Raw genomic sequence first — 14,203 nt, forward strand, 5'->3', positions numbered from 1 at the left:
TGGCCTGCCAGTAGCCTACTTTATGTTTGGAGATTTTTTTCTGGAAGGTATAGGCTTAACCAAGAATTTTTAGCTTAACATCTTTAACTCAACTTAAGGCCAGGTCAACTTGTACGTCACAATTTTTTGTAATTGCAATATACAGGATAAGAAATACACCCATAGGTCCTGTTTCTGTGCTTCACTTTCACCTAAGAACACAAACATGAGAAACCATACATACCCTTAGCCAACCTCCCAATAAAGGTCATCAACAATCAGGAAAAATACAACCTGCATACAAAAGAATTTTCACAAACTACAAAAAAGCAAATTGGCAAGAATACACACAGGATATCAAAAATATAGACCTTCAACACAGACCTGTGCCCATCCATACATAAAGCACTGGATGACAGAACAGTGACCATTCAAATATCAAGCAAAAGATACAATTCAAGAGGATATAGAAAAAATATATATAACCCCAATTCCACATGAGATAATACCACCACCACAGAGAGAGGAAATAAGCTATAAAGTATAAGAAATCAAACAGAGCAAGAAAAATAACTACAACAATTAAGGCTATCACAAAACAAGAAAGAAGAAAACTGGGAAAAATTTCAAGTATAGATGGGAAAACAAATAACAAATGTGGAGAAATAAAATCCATCACAAACTCTTATGTCATCTCCCCACCTATGAAGCAACTGGAGCAACCAAAAGAAAAATACCATAATTAAAACAGCAATGCAACATTATCAATAAACATTCCCTGAAATAAGTTTCAAACTCTAGAAAAGTGGGAAATAAAAAATTAATTATCTTAATTACCCATTTATCATATGCTACTGTGTATAATGTGCATCCCTTTCTCAGGCTCAGCTACCCCCAAAAATGCCCTATTTCTGAGTATAATACACAGACACTTTTGGCAAATTCAGTTTGTTCTGCTGATTGAGCTAGATAACAGCTACAAATCTCTTATCAGGGATGTAGTTGAACTGAGGGCTTCAGTTGGGATAAAGGCATCAATCAGGTCAGGTCATGCTAGGATAGCTGCTCTAAACAGAGATGTCAAGTGGTTGTGATACAGTAATTAGTATCGAAATGGTATAATCTCTACATCGGTTTGGGGTTTGGAGAGATTATTCCAAAATGTTAGATGATACGAGACTTTCACTAAACGAGATGCTGAAGGATGGAAGTAATGTGGTACTTATGGGAGATTTTAACTGCAAAGAAATATGATGGGAAGAGATGACAGTGAAAGGTGGAGTGGATCAATAGGGAAATTTGTATTATACGTTGTATTATATGGGAAGAGATGGAGAACTTTTTACATGGATGAAAAATGAGGGTAGTGCTCAGAGATAAGAGTTCTACATGGGAAGAGGTAATTAGTGGAGTTCCACATGGATCAGTATTGGCTCCAATAATTGCTATTTATGTGAATGACATGGATGAGGGTGTGGAATCTTACATGAGCTTCTTTGCAGATGAAGCAAAATTGTTAGAGTACTGAAACAGACTGTGACTCACTGCAGAGATTTGAACAGGGTTTGGGAATGGAGTCAGAAGTGGGAAGTGGACTTCAACATTAAGAGATGTAGCATAATGGAATTTAGTTAAAGTATTAAAAAAAAAAAAAAAAAAGGATATTAGGGCAATACAAAATTGGTGAAAAGGAAGTAAAGTGGGATCTGGAAAAGACCTGGGAATAATCACCACAAAAGATATGTCCCGTTAACCATATAAACAAAATTATCGATGAAACCTATAGCTTCTTAAGATCAATACAGGTGAATTTTACTCACTTGGATGAAGAAATTGTAAAGAAAATTCTAGTTACACTGATACGGCCAAAATTGGAGTACGCAGTGACACTATGGTCACCCAGTACTAAAAAGAATATAATGAAGATTGAGAAAATCCAGAGAGCAGCTATGAAGATGGCCCCAACACTATAAAAGCTGTCATATGAAGAAAGATTTTGAAAACTAGAATTATCGATTCTGGAACAAAGGAGAGAAAGAGGTGACTTGTTGACCATCAACAGAATTACGAGAGGTATAGAAGTCCATGATTGAGAAGACTTACTAAATTGGGATAAGAGAAACACAAGAGGACATGGAAAGAATAATTCCCATTATACTCGGGACTGCCGGCAATGCACAAGACAAAATACCTTGTGTTCCATTCACAACACAACTTCACACTCAGACCTGTCATTGATTTCCGTAAAGTCAAAACACATACCACACCCAATCACATACCAATGCCCTAGGAAAAGAGAACTCAACATTCTCTACATTAGACCTTAAATCTGCATTCTGGCAGATAGAACTAGGGAATGAGTCAAAAGAGGTAACAGCCTTTAGCACTGATAAAGGGCATTACGAATTTAACCATATGTCCTTCAGGCTAAAGAACACCCCCAGTGCACTACAAAGGCTCATGAATAGCCTTTTCAAAGACAGATTAGGCAAATCACTTTTCTTCTATCTAGACAGCCTAATAATGTTTTCCCCTACTGTAGAAGACCATCTTGACACCCTTCGGTACGTCTTACAGACCATCAGCAATGCTGGCCTCAACATCCAATTGTCAAAATGTACATAACGTATTTTTCGGACCATAAGGCGACCCATAATTTGCTATTCCCCGTCCTTATATAAGACGCACCTGGTCTCGTCATCAGATAATCATACATGACGACCGACGACACGAGGTCGATTGATCCTGCGTCCATACGAGGCAGGTCACAGACAACGGAGCTGTCTAGCTGGCATGACCAAACGGCACGATAAACTACTCTAGATTTTAGGCTATCCCAACAATTATTTAGCACTTTTTAGTATCGCATAGCCGTACTTAAAACTTTTCACCCATCATGTCCCCCCATCCACACTGACTGCATCATGCATCTCATACAGTTTACCATGTTTACAGCATGTATGACATGTATGATGCACAGCATCCGTTGTCATCGTCATTTGCAATTCCACATGGGCCGTTTCATTTCGTCTTTGGGGATGGCAATAGAGTGATGATATCGTATCTTCCAATAATAGATTATGGTAACCATCTTATGTTTATTTCAGTAGTCATGATCCCTCTGCTCTCCATGGTGTGGTATTGCCAATTTCTGCTGTACTTTTATGAGAATGAGAAAAATCGGTTGGGATTTAGCAAAATTACAAAAATGATATATTTTTTTATTTTGGTCAGTGAAATCAGACCACCTCCATGGACGGTCTGCCCTGCCAATACCTCTAAAAAACAACATAAACACGTTATGGGATTGTGGGGAATAAAACCAACATTAGCAGTTTTATTCCCGGAATTCTCTATTCACTTAAAAACACAAGATTTATTAACAAATGACTACAGTCTGAGTGGAGCTAGACTAGACCAATGCAAAATGGCTGTCTGTGTTGTGGACGCTATCATGTCATAGCCATGATAGCATGAATGAATGCGGTGGCATGGACTCAAAAACTGTCAAAGTTTTCGCAATTTTCTTGTCAAGATACATGCATCTTGGTTATAACTTGGTTGTAACTTTTGCTAGGCCTATGCACTGTCGCCGTTGGCAGGCTAGCTATGAAATGTGTCAAAATAGTACATCACTCTCCGAGACATTTTTTTGCACTGAAGCCACACACAAGGCGCACCACCTGATTTTGGCCGATTTTAAGGATTTTGCCCGCGCCTTATGGTCTGAAAAATACGATACATACATACATACATACTTATACCAAAGGCTTTCTTCCCCCTTACACAGGGGGTAGCCAAAAAGAAAAAGGCATAGAAATCACTCCCACCCATTCTATCCCCTACATATTCCACTCCCCTCCACCCTTCTCCCTCCCTCTCATCTTGGCACCTCCTGGATGACGGGTCATCCCTGCATCCTGTCCACTGCCCTGGGTCAGAAGCAGTGTTGCAAGACAGCATATCACAGCAAGGCCACTTCATTAATTCGGCAACCCCCCTCTCCATCCCCTCATGCAGAAAAGGAAAAGACAGGGAGAAATCCCTTCGGGCTGCATCAAATTATTTCTCATACATACTTCCTCAAAAATGTAAATTCCTTAAATGTAAATTCCAAAATGTAAATTCCTTAAAAGGAAAATTACATTCCTTGGCCACACAGTGGACAAGGAGGGAATACACACAAACTCAGATAAGATCAGAACCATTGCTGAATTCTCCACCCCAAAGAATGAGGACCAACTCTACTCCTTTGCTGGTATGGCAGCATATTACAGACATTCCATAATTTTTTTTTGCAAAATTAGCTGCTCCACTTATCAAATTCACACATAAGAATGTACCCTTCACATGGGACTCGGAGGAACAAGAGCGCTTTCAGAGAATAAAAACTGCACTAACCAGGGCACCTGTCCTCGCATTTCCTGACTTTACAAGGGAATTCTTTCTGTTTACAGATGCATCCTCCCTTGGGATAGGAGCACTCCTACAACAAATAGATTCAAATGGGAAACATAGAGCAATAGCTTACAATAGCTGTGTGTTGAACCTAGCAGAGTATAATTACTCCACCACCCACTTGGAAGCTCTAGCCATATTCTGGGCTCTAAAACATTTCCAGGAACCTGCTCTTGGATAAAAAATCACAGTCATGACAGACCATCAACCTTTAACAGTTTTTCAAAGGGAAACTTTTATAGGGTAAGATAGCTAGGTGGCACACAACCATCTAAGAGTTCAACCCAGAGATTACCTACATAAAAGGTAAGGCCAATGTCATAGCAGATGCACTTAGCAGGAACCCCCTGATTGCAACAGTACCAACCACCCACTGTATTTCCCCTCAGGAACTTCAAAAGGAACAGAGAAATGACCCAATTGGTCACAGGTAATTCTCCACCTACAAATGGGAGCCACACTACAAAAAAGGCCCCGTATCTCCTTTCAGGAATTACATCTGCAAGATGGAATTCTTAAGAGAGGCACTGTTGCTACAGCCCAGAGATCCCAAATTCATTGATTCCTAGAGTCCTTTTAATGGTCCATGATAGCCCCATTGCAGATCATCCTGGTAGAGACAAATGTTTGGCAAACACCAGACATGCATATATCTGGCCTAAGATGGCCACCTACATCATCCGTCACATAGAACATTGCACTACCTGTAACCAACTTTGTGGAGCTGATCCCAGACCACTCCAAAGAAAGCTGGTGAAACAGCTTCTACATTAACCACTTCACTCCGGGACTTCAATCTCGCGGGCAGCAGCCAATGCCAGCCGTACGACGTGTCGTAATAATACTCGCATCATAAAATATAGTCACCGCTTATATCGATCATTCTCTCTTTCACCCGTGAATTTTGAAAACCATAGAGAATGTGATTAAGGGCAGATTAGGGAGAATGTCAAAACGCAGGGGCGACTACAATAAATATAATCAAGACGCCGATATGGCAGCGTCGCGAATCCACTTGCTCCTCATGACGCCTACGTGTGCGGCACTGTATGGTAGGGGTCAATGGCAAAGATTCTGATGAGGCAGAGGGAACCAATAATGAAGGAAATGGAAAGACTCTTAAGGCTGTGGATTGATGACCTGTCTCACCACAGCAATTCTCTTTCTACCTCCCTTTTGACAACAAAAGCCTTCTTGATTTATAATGATCTATATCAGAAGGGATATGAAGTTAAGGATGGGTCAACTTTCAGTGCCAGTCCGGGTTGGTTCAACCATTTTAAAGCCCGAGCAGCCCTACACAACATCAAGATGACTGGTGAGGCAGCAAGTTCTGACGAGCCTGCCACTGCAGTATTCATACCAACACTGAAAAAACACATTGAAGAGTGTGGCTACAGTGCCAAACTGGTGATAAACTACAACAAGACAGGCCTGTATTGGAAGAAAATGTCATCCAGAACCTTTATTGCTAAGGAGGAGAAAACATCAAGATTTAAAGGATCCAAAGACAGATTAACCCTGGTGCTGGACGGTGATGCAGCTGGGGACCTGAAGCTGAAGCCTTTACTGATCTACCGCTGTGAAAACCCAAGGACACTTGAGGGCTGTGAAAGAATATCTCCCAGTGATATATAGATCCAACAAGAAGCCCTGGATGATGTCTTCTATGAACCAGTATTATGTTGCAGATTATTTGTTCCCTGCACTGCGTGACTATGTTGCCAAAGAAAACATTGCCAACCATTTCCTTCTGCTGGTTGACAATGCCCCAAGCCACCAACAAACAACCATGGAAGATTGGGCAGACAACATAGAGGTGATGTTTCTGCACAAAAACAAGACAGTACTTATCCAGCCCATGGACCAAGGTGTGATCTCCACTTTCAAGGTGTATTACCAGTGCTGCACAATGAGTAAGCTGATTAACATGACTGATAGCCCAGACAAGCCCACAGTTCTGGGCCAGTTATAATATCAGGAAGGCCATTGACAATATCAATGCTGCATGGAAGGTGACAGATAAAACAATGAATGGCTACTGGAAAAAAAAATGTGGCCTGAGTGTGTCAACCCAGCTGACGACTTCATTGGGGATCGGTGCCACCTGCATAGAGCCGGTGGCCAGGGCTGGTTGCCGCCGTTTGGCCCCCAACTCTTGGGGTTGGGGGGTGGTCCCACGACGTAGACGCTGCAGCTCCAGGACAGGACTGCTCGGACAGACAGTTTAGGGAACGACAACAACAACATCATTGGATTTAGTGATGTGGCACCCATTTGTAAGGACATCATCAGGCTCTCGCATATGGCTGGCTTCAAGGAGGTGGATGAAGATGATATGAAAGAATTGCTACAGTTCCATGAGAAGCCACTCAGCAATGAAGATCTGATGGAGTTGGAACAAGAATGAATTCTCCATGGCAATGATGATGATGATGATGATGCGCCCCAGCGAGGCCTTGACATCAAAATATTTTGTGAGGTGTTCTCTGGCCTAGACGGAATCATCAAAAAAATAAAGGAATGGGACCCAAACCCAGCACAAAGTGGAACAGTTGCCTATAATGTCAAGCAAGCCTTCAAGGTCTACAGATATATTCAAGGCCAAGAAAAAAAAGGCAAGGCAAACCACCATTTCCAGCTTCTTCAAACCTGCCACTCCCTCCCACCCAGCCTCCCGCCATGCATCAGCTGATCTGGACTCCCCTCCGCCACCTCTCCAGTCTATGTCTGGCACTCTTCTGTCCCCCTCTGCTGCCCAGGATTCATCAAGCACCTACCACTTCTGATGACGAGAAGGCTTCCTCAGGATTTTAGTAAGACTAGCCATGAAAGGTATGTGTGGTGCAGGATTGGGTAACTGGTGGCTAGTGGCATTCTACAGAGCTTCTTTTTCTGCTCTTTCCAGTAGATATAGGCTTACTGGGGAAACCACTGTATAAAAATATAATGTGTCTATAACACTAACTTTTTGGATGGCATGGAAAAGTGTTATATGAGTATATACTATCTCTCAATATAGGCTAGGCTGTATAAAAATATAATGCATCTATAACATTACCTTTTTGGATGGCATGGAAAAAGTGTTATATGAGTATACACTATCTCTCAATGTAGGCTAGGCCGAGGTTACTCTCCCATTAAATTAAATCCTATCAAAACTTAAGTTTGCAATCCAATTGTTTGTTATTCAATCTTCAGGAACCTAACTAAATCATAAAGTGGGGGAAACCTGCACTGCATCCAATCTGCGGATCGTGGCCTCACCTCCAGCTTTCAGCAACAACTTCACACTGATACTGCAGATGCCAGCTGCCTCTACACCCTTCAACTTACAGCCTCTTTGACTGCTGTCCGAGGGGGCAGAGATTTGTCTATCGGTGGATCAGTAACCATCACCTGACCACCATCAAAGGGAGCTTGGAGGGTCACCCATGAGCAACTGGTCAAAGTACTCAATAATGGGGTTACACCCCTCCACACCTGACACTAGCTCGCATTCAGCTGTTTGGTGTGTGCTCCTATAGGTCACAGATTTGGAGCAGAGTTTTTTCAGGGCTCAGTAAACAGACCTGACATCATTTGCATTAAAATGTCCCTCAACATACCTCTCCTTATCCATTCTCATGAGAACTTTAATCTGGAAATTCTGAGATCTGTATTGCTCCAGGTCCTCAGGTATTCTGGCAACATGCCCTAACAATGTGACACCCCTCAACTTTGGGCTCTTTCCAACACACTCCTCAGCAACTTTCAGAGTTTTGCATTTAAAAATGTCCCACAGTTCTTCTGGGTCCTTAAGACAGCCAAAAGCTTCAAACCAATTAGAGATTGCTACTGCATACTCCTGGGTACATGCACCATCCCTGAGTTTCTCCAAATGAAATCCAGGTGGGTTACATCTTGGGATTTTCCTGGATTTGATGCAGAGTCTCAGTGTTGCAACCACAAGTCTGTGATTGGCCCCAAAGAATTCAGCACTTCAATAAACCCTGCAGTTCTTTAGGGTCTCCTAAGTGCTACATGTCTGTGATCGATCTCCTTGGCCACACCTCTAGCATTAATATACTATGTCCATCAGTGTTGCTCTCGTCTCTGGAACCAAGAACCACTATTCCCAAGCCTTCTAGATTTTGCAAAATTCAGAAGGAGGAAACTGTTGTTATTGGAGCTAATACATACTTCATAGTTAGCTGTCAATGCCAGTAATGTATTGAAGTCACCCATAACCACAGGCACTGGTCAACTACAGATTCAAGCTTAGCACAGAACATCTTCTCTTCAAGGTTACATACCTCAGTAAGAGCATATACTGGTCCCCAGCCTGGTAGATAAACCATATGAGGAAAGACTAATAGCTCTGAAAGATCAAAGAGGTCATATGATTACTGCATTCAGGTCACTAAACGAGATAGATTTCATTGGCAGAGAGATCTCCTGATTAAAGATGGGAGGGCTTTAAGAGGTCATGGGAGCAAATTAAAAAAAAGAATACATGTCTAAGGGATATGAAGAACTACAGTTTTTCATATCAATGCACAAAAATATGGAATAGCTTAGGGGATATAGCCAAAGCTCAAACAATACACAAGTTCAAATCTAACTATGATAATTGGAAATCAAATATATAGATTAAGTTGGAAGTGTATATGAAACTGAGGCTAGGTATGCTAAGAAAAAAAAAATTAGAGAATAGGAGACAGGATTCAAAAAGCATTGCTCCTTTCCTGTATACTACAATTAGGTAAATACATAAATACATATATGATTAGCACAAAGATATGTGCCACCCTCCCATCCCTATATGTCACACACGCACCCCTCCCCCCGCAAAAAACTCACAAAAAAAAGCACCCAGTATCCCACAGCACTTCCAAACAAAAATACATACACACTTAATCACAATACAAGCACTCCATAGTAGACCAAAGTCTATATTTCACCACCCTGTGTTAAAACATTACCAACACAGAACTGAACTGGTTATGGACTCCAATTGCACCAGATGCCATCACCATATATAAGACAGTGAACACCTCCCTCTATTTTTCTCACTCTATCCAGATATCACAAATCTTCTGTGACTTGTAGGCCAAACAGTTGGCTGTGACCAGTCACTTTGGAGGCCAAGGATAACCTGTAAGAGATCTGGGGTAATGTATTGACACATAATAAACAAGCAATCTTAAATTGAAATACTGTTAACCAATTAAATAATGCATGGTAATCTAGTTTGGTGTGGTTATGATCAATTACATGTTAGATATGCTTTATCCTCAAAATTATGGAACTTTTGCGAGTCTTAAAAAAAATCTATTAATACATTAAATTAGTGATCCATTTATACACAAGATTAGAGATCACTAGACTTTTTTCTATTATTATATCATTATCATTATGTATCTATTTTTACTTTTTTTGTGGTGGCTTTCATTCACACTTATGCAGCTTCTTGTATATACATACAATACAAGGGAGGTGGCCAAAAAACAAAGGCATGAAATCCACTCCCACCCTTCCATCCCCACATAATCCACTTCCATTCACCCCCCTCCCTCTTACCTTGGCTCATCCTGCCCTGGGTCAGAAGCAGTGTACCAAGACAACACATCCATAGCAAGACTGCTTCATTTAATCGGCAACCCCCCTTTCCATTCCCTAATGCAGAAAAAGAGAAGACGGGGAGAAATCCCTTAGGGCTGCATCAAAATATTCACACATACTCCATCACCCCCCCTCCCTTCCATGTATCACAGTATCATACATACACAACCATTCTCTATTCACCCCTATCTTCTCCTTTCATTCCTCAACAGACATTCCCCTCTTTGCCATGCCCCTTATACCCTATCCATCCATCCATCCATCCTTGGTCGACCATCCATCCACCTGTGCCTTTCACACATCTTTTACTGTTCTTTTTTCACTCATTCATTCCATGTGTCCAAACTATCCCAAAACTTTCATCAACCCTATAGTACATACCAGAGCTTATAAAATTAGTTTTACTGCACAATTTTCAAGTAGTTTTAATACAAGGAATTAATAGCAGGTTTTTGAGGCTTGCCCTGGATGCAACCATTACATTGAGGACAGAACACCTCATACTACAATGCCCCACGCTAACAACCCATACGCAACAACACAATGAATCTTCCTTACATTATTTGTGGACCTGTCCAGAGCTGTTGCTTGTTACCTAAAGGCTGTGGGTCTTCTGCAAGCAAGACCAAGGGCAATGAATTGATTGATTGATACCGAGACAAAATTTTGTTTTTAGGTTTATTCATTGTTTAACAAGGAGTCTCCAAGCTTTATATACCTTAGAGATTCATTCTATCTAAATCTGGCAAGGCAATAAATACAATAATGTATGGTGAATTAGGATTGTTTACAATATTCTACATGTTTGGATTGTGAAATGGTGGGATACTGAACATAAGGACACATACACTTTTATTCAAGCTATGCTTCTGATATGAAAAGATATTATTTTAGGTGAGGGAAGACCTATTAAAACCATCACATGAAAATGTTTAAAGGATTAAGTACCTTGAATAGAAATATTCTTCAGAAGAAGTATTAATAGTTGGACTGTGGAATCAAAAGTCACTTTCACCATTAGATAATAATTTGGATAAAATCATAAAGCGTGGCATAATCAAGACTTCTTGATAATCATGTAGGTAAGGTTCAAACCAATAAAATTATTTCGACTACCATAATATATCCCGTTGACGTTGTTATGCTGGACTCCAGCTTGAAGGTATCTTCTTTAAAGTGAAGTTAATGAAAACACAACCATGTGGAAATGAAAAGAACAAAAATAATCACATGAAACATAAAAGGGACACAGAAATTGTATAAAAATGTGATAGTAAACAAAGACTTAAACAACAAGAATGCAAATAGAAAATAACCCATATCAGGGCCACTGAATACATTTGTATAACACAATAACAAAACATCAACGTGTTAAATTTCCATATCCTTACAACAATCATTTCCTTTATACAGTGTACAAATAAGATTACAGTACTTACAACTTAATGACGAAGCGCCAGAGACATGAAGCACCCTCACAATAGGATAAATCTTAGTTTTTGTTACGTAACTTATAGTACTATAGTTACTATTCTCGACATCTTAACTAATACATTTTAATTCACTATTTTGTCATGTACACCCCTATATACCTTCTAAAATTTCACATGCATCTTTCAGTTATTTTTTTTACAAAAAATATTCATCTTAACCACCTGAACATCACAATTCAAAACTTCCGTGTACGAGCAGACATCACAATTAGGTACACATACAAACACACATACACATATACACACACGCACGCACGCACACAATTTAAAGGGACATTATGCAAAAAATAAAAAAGAAAGCTGGAATAATGAATAAAAGCCTCAAGTCAATATTGAATAGATGAGGTATCTGAATGAGAAAATGAAGATAACATAGAATATAGATGTCATAATAACCTTAACGATGGAAGTACGTGAAATAATTAAACTAATTTAGAATCACCAAATTATATATATCTATATCTATATATATATATATATATATATATATATATATATATATGTGTGTGTGTGTGTGTGTGTGTGTGTGTGTGTGTGTGTGTGTGTGTGTGTGTGTGTGTGTGTGTGTGTATTTACCTAGTTGTATTTTACGGGAAGGGGAGCTATGCTCGTGGTGTCCCGTCTTCATATCTCATTTTATCTAAACTATTTTTAAATTCATGTATTGTTTTTGCACACACCACTTTCTCATCTAACTTGTTCCAACTGTCTATTACTCTGTGAAGAAAGCTGTTCTTTTTCAAATCTCTTCTATAGCTGTCTTTTTTTATTTTCTTTCCGTGTCCTCTTGTATTTCTGTCATCCCATTTTATCAGATTCTCTCTATCAGTAATTTCCATGCCTTTCATGATTCTGTAAATAGCTATCAAATCTCCTCTCTCTCTTCTTTGCTCTAGTGTCTGTAGTTCAAGTTTTTCTAGTCTCTCTTCATATGATAGTTTTGAGAGTGTTGGTGCCAATTTTGTAATTGCTCTTTGTATTCTTTCAAGTTTTCTTATACATTTTTTTGTACTTGGTGACCATATCGTTGCTGCATATTCCAATCTTGGTCTTATCAGGGTGATTAGGATGTTCTTCACCATTTCTTCATATAGGTATGTAAATGAAACTTTGATTGTTCTTATTAAATTATAAGTTTCTCCAAAAATCTTATTTATATGTTTCTCAGGTGACATATTATTCATAACAATGACTCCCAGGTCCTTCTCATTTTCTACTTTTTTATGTGTGTGTGTGTGTGTGTGTGTGTGTGTGTGTGTGTGTGTGTGTGTGTGTGTGTGTGTGTGTGTGTGTGTGTGTGTGTGTTTACCTAGTTGTATTTACCTAGTTGTATTTTACGGGAAGGGGAGCTATGCTCGTGGTGTCCCGTCTTCATATCTCATTTTATCTAAACTATTTTTAAATTCATGTATTGTTTTTGCACACACCACTTTCTCATCTAACTTGTTCCAAATGTCTATTACTTTGTGAGGAAACCTATTCTTTTTCAGGTCTCTTCTATAGCTCTCTTTCTTGATTTTCTTTCCGTGTCCTCTTGTGTGTGTGTGTGTGTGTGTGTGTGTGTGTGTGTGTGTGTGTGTGTGTGTGTGTGTGTGTGTGTGTGTGTGTGTGTGTGTGTGTGTGTGTGTGTGTGTGTGTGTGTGTTCACCTCGGATCTGTTGCAGTCTCTGTCGAGACAGCCAGACACCACCCTACGGCAGTGAGCTCAGAGCTCCTTATTAGCCGATCTCTGGGTAGGTCTGAGACCACTCACACACCACACACCGGGACAGCAAGGTCACAACTCCTTGACTAACGTCCCGTACCTATTCGCTGCTAGGTGAACAGGGGCTACACGTGAAAGGAGACAAACCCAACTTATCTCCGCCCGACCGGGGAATCGAACCCCGGTTCTCTGGCTTGTGAGGCCAGTGCTTTACCAATCCGCCACCGAGCCGTGTGTGTGTGTGTGTGTGTGTGTGTGTGTGTGTGTGTGTGTGTGTGTGTGTGTGTGTGTGTGTGTGTGTGTGTGTGTGTGTGTGTGTGTGTGTGTATTGTATTTACCTAGTTGTAATATACAGGAGATGAGCTATGCTCGTGGTGTGCGTGTGTGTGTGTGTGTGTGTTTACCTAGTTGTATTACACGGAAGGGGAGCTGTGCTCATGGTAACCCGCCTTTGTATCTCGCAACATCTAGTTTGTTTTTAAATTCATTGCGCGCGTGTGTGGTCTTTTGGACCACGTGTTGGATTCGTGATCGACAGCTATTTCCCTCCCGGAAGAGAGCTCAGAGCTCGTATGACCGATCTATGGGTAATACTGTGACCTTACACGCACACCCACACCCAACTCCCCGCCCACGAGAGTTGGAGTAACCACTCGAAGCGCAGCGATACTAAAATTATATCAGCCCTGGGCAGGATTCGAACCCGGACCACCGTAGTGTGCGTGCGTGCGTGCGTGCGTGTGTGTGTGTGTGTGTTTACTTAGTTGTATATTTATGGAACGGGAGCTATGCTCGTTGTGAGCCGTTTTCGTATCTCTCCACGTCCAGTTTATACTTGAAATCGTGTATAGTTCTGGCATTCACTGTTTCACTGTTCAGTTTGTTCCAGACATCGATCACTCTATGTGGGAAAATATTCTTTTTCAGGTCTCTTCTGTAACTGTCTTTCTTTAGTTTCTTTTCG

General features: G+C 40.5%; 1 protein-coding gene across 7 annotated transcripts in view; it reads right to left on the reverse strand.

The window, feature by feature from the left end:
• Positions 1-11,776, reverse strand: part of LOC143030915 (ATP-dependent clpX-like chaperone, mitochondrial) — a 160,885-nt gene extending 149,109 nt beyond the window's left edge. For 2 of the 7 annotated variants that reach the window (XM_076194167.1, XM_076194161.1), the window contains exon 1: positions 11,481-11,770. The gene's annotated coding sequence lies outside the window, so the exon portion shown is untranslated. Of the gene's footprint in view, positions 1-8,732; positions 8,798-9,999; positions 10,017-11,157; positions 11,176-11,480 lie in introns of those variants that run through there. The other 5 variants (XM_076194162.1, XM_076194165.1, XM_076194163.1 and 2 more) reach the window with 5 other exon arrangements.
• Positions 11,777-14,203: the final 2,427 nt, after the last annotated feature.

This window comes from Oratosquilla oratoria, chromosome 12 (genome assembly GCF_046742065.1).
Source record: "Oratosquilla oratoria isolate Oo_2021 chromosome 12, ASM4674206v1, whole genome shotgun sequence".
NCBI lineage: Eukaryota > Metazoa > Arthropoda > Malacostraca > Stomatopoda > Squillidae > Oratosquilla > Oratosquilla oratoria.